Below are 8,235 nucleotides of genomic sequence, written 5' to 3'. Positions count from 1 at the left end.
TGTTCTGTCATGGCTGACAGGCTGGAGACGGTTGCAACAGGTTATTGTAATGGTCCTTAAGATGAGCAGCCAAATCACAACAGACCACACAACAATGTGTTTCAACATTTTAGTTCAATAGTCAAAATGTGCAGCTTATAATATATATTTACCTGTTCAGTTCATCATAAGCAATAAAATAAATAAATTGAGCATATTTTGACAGAAGGGAGATTGAGATGGTCTACACAAAACAAAACTCAATAACTGTTCTTTGGCAAATATCATTAATTAAATAAATACAATCATATTATTGTAAAATAATTCATATTTTCAATATTGTGATTACTGAGACAAAGGGTGGTTAATTATTGAAATTGAATGTATCCTGAATATGTTGCAACCATCCCTGATTGATGTTGCAACTGTCCCCAGGGTTGGGGTCAGTTGCAACATCTGAATTCTTCCATTCAAATAAATATTGTGAGTGATATGTCATATGTAATCATCTTTAAATGGTATGGGCCATTAGCAGACAGGTGTAAGTATAATATGTAAAAGTCTGGATGGTCTTGTCCAACTAGTCTCTGAGTAACTGAGAGGAATATAAAAACTGTTGCAACCATTCACAGTCTCCCCTACTATTGATGAACTGACAACTATCACTGATCACTGACCGAGGAGCTTCTTCTTCTCTGGTTTCTAATCAGATTTATGGAGGTTTATTTACAGTGGTGTCTGTGTGTTCAGGTCTGACTGAATCATGACTCAGATTTTTATCTGATGTGAGTTTCAGAAGATTTTTGGATGTTGATATTTGATGACTTATTCTATTCATCTGATTTGTTGGGGATCAGTTTGAGTGTTTTTATATGAATAAATGTGACCAGTAATATAAAACATGAGGAGCTCAGACCCTTTGAAGTAGTTCTCAGAGGATAAAAAGTTGGACACTCCTGGTCTACTGTATGAAAAAGTGACTTAGGCACTCCAGACAAGAGGCTAACATAAAAGCAGATGCATGTCTGAACAGGGACAAAGACCTGAGCAAGCAAATGCTTGGGAACTTCTAATCCCACTAATCCATTCCTGCGACCAGATAAAACTCTGTGTAGATGTGTACGCACAAAACCAGAAATGTTCATACACATTCTTCTCGTGATTTTGTAATGCGTTTGAGTGCGCATGGATTTGTGTGTGTATGTGTGTGTGTGTGTAGTTAAAGAACCTTTTTTAAGTGTGAGAAAAAAGTTTGTAAGAGGCAGACGAAGCACTTCTCTCTCATATTAACACAATGTCCAAGGACCAATGTAATCATGAGCTGCTGCTAAGTGCCTGCCTGTGTGTGTGTGTGTGTGTGTGCGTGTGTGTGTGTGTGAGAGAGAGAGAGAGAGAGAGAAGCTAGTCACTTCTCCCTCTCTCTCCCTCTCTCTCCCTCTCTCTCTCTCTCTCTCTCTAAATATTCTAGAAACAGTCTCATCATGAGCTGCTGCTCTCGTCCTGATTTGCTGTGATTACTACCGGCTGAGCCACTACTGTAAGTTTGTGCATGTACATGTGTGTGTGTGAGTGAGTGTGAATGTGTTTTAAACATGATTTCCATGGTGAGGAAATATCTTTCACTGCTCACCTAACATCACCCTGTTTTCTCTTTCTTTCAGACTTTAAATTTGGCCTTTTATTCAATCCACTATTTCTTACCAAATTTCACTACACAACTATTTTATACATTTCCATCTCCATCATTTCATTAATTTTCTTTTTTCTCTTTCTAAATTAGTATTATAATTATCAGCATTTTCAGTGAGTTGGTAACTTTCTCTCTTTTTCTTGTGAGTGTGTTTGTGGAGGTTGAGGTGCAACAACATATGTTGCTTGGGCGACTCATTCATTTCAATTCAATTCTCTTCTACGGCACACATTATCTCAATGTCAAGACCTGACAGTATTATAGAGAGAAACCTAACAGTTCCACCATGAGCAGCACCTGCTGACAGGGGAGAGGAAAAACGGACCAAACTACTATGTTTTCCTTTTAAAACTCATCTCTTTTGTTACATTTTCTCCTGCCGTCCACATTACTCTGGAGTTTTTAAAACAGAGATTTCTGGAAACAGTGCTGGCCTTGTTTTAGTTTGAAAACTCTGGGGTTGTGTTTTATTTTGAAAACTCTGGGGTTGTGTTTTATTTTGAAAACTCTGGGGTTGTGTTGTAGTTTGGATGGACAGAAACGGGGAGCTTTGGAAACGATGATGTAGACACCAACAGTTGCTCCCTGATTGGCTCACATCAGCCTGGACTACCAGTGGTGAATAGAACATGATACTGAATTACAGTGTTATTGACCCTGTTGTCTTTGCTAGCAGCAGCTGTTCAGTTAAATTCTGCATTTTCATGCTACAACTGTCATTGCTGTTCCTGGTTCGTGAGGGCTCACGCTGTATGTGTAAAAACAGCCCGTCGGCCCTTGCGGACCGTCCTGGCTATTGACAATTGTCGATAAAGATTTGTTTGAAAGCTCTCTAAAAAGGCAGAGCAAGTGTTCTGCCTTGATAATTTGCGCAGTCCTTTGTGCCGAAACACACAAAAAAAGAGGCACATATGGACTTGAAGATGGCTTTATATTGGTTGTGATAGGAGGAGGAGGAAACATCAAAGAGACACTCATGCTGTTGGCACAGCTCAACCAACTTAGCCTCCATGTTTTCTGTCCAGCGTCGTGTCACCATGGCATTTCCAGATGTTCTGTGCCACTTCGTGCAGGCGCAGTGAGAAAAAGGCACTGATGAAGCTGAAATTCAGCCTGACTCTATAAAATGAGTTGTGCGGCTCAAACACGGGCTAATATCATAGGCCCAGCTTTAGGCCTAAGCCCTGAACCCTCACAGACTTAACTGATGTCACCTGCTGAGTGATTGAGTGCGAGAGGCTGCAAGGGCTCAAAATGGTGTAAAGAGGAATGGGACAGCACTTGTATCACGTTACCTTGACAACGTCAAAACATGTGCATTTCATTGTGAGTTTGGGACTTTTGATGGTAAATTTTATTCCCTCCCTTCACTCCCTGTTTGCAAACAAAAAAGTAATAATGTTGGATCAGATCTGATTCAATTTGTATATTTGGAATTCATCATCATGTGATCTTAGGACAAATAACTCCAGTTGGCTCTGAACCACAGTGAGCTCTGTGTTTGTACTGTCATGAACTGTCTTATTGTAATGTTAACATTAGGGTTCGTTGCTTTCATGCTTGTTTGTTAACTGTTGTTATTTTTCTTGCATTTAATGGCCATTGGTTGCTGTTTTTTATGCTTGCGGGTGTCCCCTGATAACCTTGGCAACCCCATGTTTAATGTCACAATGCTATGAATTTTGGGTAATTCCCTCAGGCATAAAGGGCTCAAAATGTCTGCTGGAGAGCCCTCATGCCCTCGGTGGTTTGACAGTGGGACAGCCCTAAGTCCTCATGAACTTACTGGGAATGCACCTCCAAGTCTGTGAGTCTGTGAGGGGGGGGACATTGGGATCGGGCCTCTGCCTTGCTCAGTTCATCTGCTCGTTCCTGCTCAGTCCCCCCTGATGTTTGGCCAGATGTGTTTCTCTATCTAAGCCTTAGTTTTTCCCTTCTGCAACATTTCTCTGTAAGTTTATGAAATTTTGGTCTTATCTAAAAATTCTTTTGATCCAGACTTCTTCATGTCAGAATGATTGAGGACACGGTGCTTCTCGGGAACCTGCAATGCAGCAGAAATGTTTTTGAGCCTGGACACAGTCCTGTCTCTGAGCTCTGCAGCAGCTCCTTCCTCCTCATGCTTTCTGCTCTGGGGCCAGTTTCACAGAGACTGGTCTGTAGTGTTGGTCCAGTCTTAATTTTGCTCATTAGTTTAATGTTAGTCAGATTTTTTCACAAAAATAAAGACTGGCTCATTTTACGCCAAAAACATTAGACACCTTACCCTGAGGCTAACTCAGGTGTAAGAACAGTGTTACCATAGTAACAATCAATGATGCATGTGCTGACATAGCTAACATTGTTTTGGAGAGAGCAAAGAGAAGGGTAAGAGTTTTTAGACAGCTATTTTTTTTTATCAAATCAGATTTTTATTTTACTTCTTTTTTTTTCACTCTTTGCTGAATTTACAAAGTGTAATGTTCTTGTAACTTTTGAATCCTTTCAAAAGTCAAACAGAACTCATTGTAACAGTTCAATTTAAGATAGACAAGAACTAAATTGCTTTGTGCAACTGATGAATTTAGACATTATCACAACAAAGCGAGGACTCAAAATGCAACTCAACATATTGAACAGTGGCAGGGTCTTTGATAAAAGCTTGGATGGTGCACAGGAAGAATGGGAGATGGATGGGAGAATATTCGCTCCGATATCATTCACTCTGTCCACGAAACATTTGAAAGGTTATTACAATCAGTGTTGAAGAAGACCGACACTTGTGGAGCAGTGGGAGAGACAATGAGGATTCAAACTGATTAAAAGCTCTGCAGCTGTTTGACCTCCGGCTCCGTGGGTTTCCATACGCACTCGCCGTCCTCCACCTAAAACTGAGAATGACTCATTAACCCAGAGTGAGGATTAAACAGATGAGACTTGTCTGGTGTTAAAAGGACACACTACATCCAATACAGAGGAGCATTACTTCATTAAATAACCTGAGTCTCCACATCATCACAGTGTGACACAGCACCTCTGGGTCCAACAGAGGTGCGACATTTTCAACTGTGCTCTGAGGCCTGTACTACGAAGCCAGTTCATCATACCCAGGATATGTAACGGGATGTGATAGGACCCACGTGCAGCACAACCAAACAGATGGATAGTTTGAAATGACATTTATTGAAATACCAGCAGAGAGAACACACACAGGTGGGTATGAGGAGTCGAGGATGGGGTCCGGGGTTGGAGAGCCCGGGGTCCAGTGCGTGGAGCGAGGTGACTGCGCTCACACACACAGGGGAAAGTTCTTGGACCCGAAGGCTGGAGCTGGCGGTGCCGAGCGTTAGAGAGCAGGCTGGAGATGTCGTTGAGGGAGCTGGAAAACACCCAACAGCCACAGGGACGGGCAGACGGGGACCAGGAATCACACAGGCAGAACTCGTGGTCGGGGACAGAAGGCTGAGGTATTTACCGGGGCAGAGACGAGGCAGGATGGTCAGGGGCGAGCAGACTCGAAAACAGGAAGTCAGTCCGGGGATAATCGCTGGAAAGTCAAGCATGACGCTGAGAACAATCTGGCAAGGAGCGAGTGAACCAGGGATGTATATATATTGGTCTGATTGGGGATCGAGTGCAGCTGGGGGCAACAGGTGAAGACAGTGAAGCTGAGTAGGAGGTGTGGCAAAGTGGAGAGTGAGAAATCGGCATAGCAGGCTGTGATGGGATAACTTTTAGTTATCTGGCTCAGCTGAACCCGACATTGACCGTCCTGATAACCTGTTATCAACTGGCTCAGTTTTCCCTGGGTTCACCTGTTCAGCTACGAGCGCGTTCATGTGAAAGAGGCGGAGTTATTAATTATAAGCAGCATCGTCTGAACCATGAATGAAGTTCTTAATATGATATGAGAAGAAACACTGATACTTGCTGGTATGTTCAGTTATAACCACGTCCAAAAGTGATATTCAACAAGGTGAAATGTGAACAATATGATCACATGACTGCAATAAAAAGAAATATTACTGAATAGGATAGGATATATTGTAAAGTAGATGAATTATCATTATGCTTGAGTATTTTCGCTCTTCAGTCTGATGATGAACAAACTGTTATGAACATGTGATGCAGATAAAACAGTTAAGGTTAATGTGACTGTTTCTGCTGCAGAGAGGAGAGAAAGAAAAGAGAAGTAGTTGATGTCTGATGAGTCAGAACGACTGAAATGTTCAAAAATTATAATCATGGAAATAATTAACATTGTGTGGATCATCGTTCTAATCAAAGACATCAGAGGTTTAGTATTTGTTTCCAGTTAGCGTTACAGAGTCTCCTCATGTTGCTCTGAGCTGCAGTGATGAAGAAGAGAGTAAAAGCATCGATACTGTCAGGAATCCTGTCAGATTAAAGAATATTTGTTGAAAATGAAGCTATGATAGTTATTATATATTCATTTAGTGTGATAAACTCTCCTCTGTTTGTTAGAAGCTTTGTTTTAAAAGTGGACACATGCAAGGTTTGGAACAGCACAATTATTACATTGATAAATATGTACTACTCATTTATTGATCACTTTATTGTAAACTCTTTTGTCCCTGTCAGGATCCTGTAGGAATGCTGGCTCAGTTTTTCCAGTGATCTGATTGGTCAGTAGTTTGGCTGTTTTCATCTGATCCTCTAAGTTAAGAGGAGTTAAGAGGAGTTCAAATCCTGCTTCGTAGTACAGGCATCTGGTTAATGATGCAGCTGTGAGACAGATTTTTGTGAGGGAATGTGTTAAGAAGGAACATTAAACTTATGATCACTGACAAGGAAATCCTGAAAGTCAACATTATCAATAGTTAGAATGAGTCCAGAGATAGTCCTGCTCCATGTGTCAATTCTCAAACCAGAGAAATCTGTGATTTTAATCATGGTAACGCTCCGTGTCATTGGTCTGCTGTCAATGACATCATATCCTCTATGATCATGTGTCAGTGTGTTTGTCTGACAGAAGCTCAACATTGACTTTTATCTAGTTTGAAGCCACATACACTTTTTACACCGTGGTGGTTTTCAACTATAAATTTAACCACATGAGGATTTTAGTCACTGGAACGTTGGATGGACTTGTAGTTGTCTCAAATTACATTTCTTTGTTTTTTAAAGTATATTTTTGGGGGGCTTTTGTGCCTTTATTAGACAGGATAGTAGAGAGACAGGAAATGGGGAGGCAGAGAGAGGGGGAATGGCATGTAGCAAAGGCCGTCCGATGCGGGACTCGAACCGGGGCCAACTGCAGCGAGGACTGTAATTTTTGTGAGAAGTCTTGAGTAATGGCTAAAATGTGTTTTGTAAGGTCACACTGACCTTGACCTTTGACCTTTGACCACCAAAATCTAATCAGTTCATCTGTGAGTCCCAGTGGACATTTGTGCCAAATGCGAACTGATTCCCTTTAACAGTTCTCAAGATATTGCATTCACAAGGCCAAAACCGTATGAATGTTTGTGCCAAATTTGAAGAAGTTCTGCATTACTGAGATATTGCATCCATGAGAATGGGACGGGCGTACGTATGGACAGACAACCTAAAAACACAAAACTCTGGGACCTGGATTTCTAAAGCATATTTGCTGTTGCCAGGAGTAACCCCAGGTGACTTGTCTGTCACATGGCTAACTCATGTTAAGGTTGATGTTCACATTCAGCCAGGCAGCTAAAAGGAGGACCTACATTCAGAACTACAAGAAGGTTTCTCCACTTGTCTCACTTGTAGGAAAAATAAAACTAAAACCTTTCATAAGCAGTCACACAACATTATTCTGTTCAAATATTAAGAAAGCAGACCAAGAGTCATGTCACTGTTAAAATACTCAATCCTATTAAGCTACAGTACCGCCTGTACTTGTTCTCCACTGCAGTTGTTCACAGTCATTAAATTAACTGAACAGAGAGTGAATTTGCAGCAGCTTTGCTTCTCACAGGGGACCTCTCTACTTTCACCACTGCCTTCAGTCTCTCATTATTTACAGAGAGAGGACTGACTGCTGTGGAGCTGAGGATGAACCATGAGGTGATGACAACATCCAGCTCTTTTGTTACCGTGGCAGCTGGAGATCATCCACTAACATTTGGCCTCTGAGTGATGGTGACAGTGAAAATCTCTGCTCAAGCTTGTTATGTTAGATTGTTCCTGCGAAGCTGCTGTGTAGCTAACCTCTGACCTCCCTGCAGAGGATGGGTGTTGGAATATGTTAAATATAAAGAAGTGATTACAGTGTGGACCAGCATCCTGTTTATCCTGGTGTCCTAATGTGGTACTGCAACTAAAATATTTCGGTGGCCTAAAAAATGTCTTCATGGATCAGTACAACTGTTCACAGGACCTTTACACAGCCATCTCAATGTAAAGTCAACTGGTACATAATGAAAGACAACAGGGACTTTAAGCAATGACAGTTAAAGTGACGACTATGGCGTATTCATTCCAACATGTTACTGTCTGCCCTCCGTCTGTTACTTCAGCACCACGGACAGCGTTATGATTTCATCAATGCACAGCACAGTTAGGTTGTGGGCTGGAAAGGGTTTTGTTAACAAAAAAAA

Source organism: Seriola lalandi, unplaced genomic scaffold (assembly GCF_002814215.2).
Source record: "Seriola lalandi dorsalis isolate HSWRI2012SDOR001 ecotype SW California unplaced genomic scaffold, Sedor1 jcf7180002054686, whole genome shotgun sequence".
Lineage (NCBI taxonomy): Eukaryota > Metazoa > Chordata > Actinopteri > Carangiformes > Carangidae > Seriola > Seriola lalandi.
The sequence above is the reverse complement of the archived record's forward strand: the minus strand, read 5'-3'. Positions refer to the sequence as shown.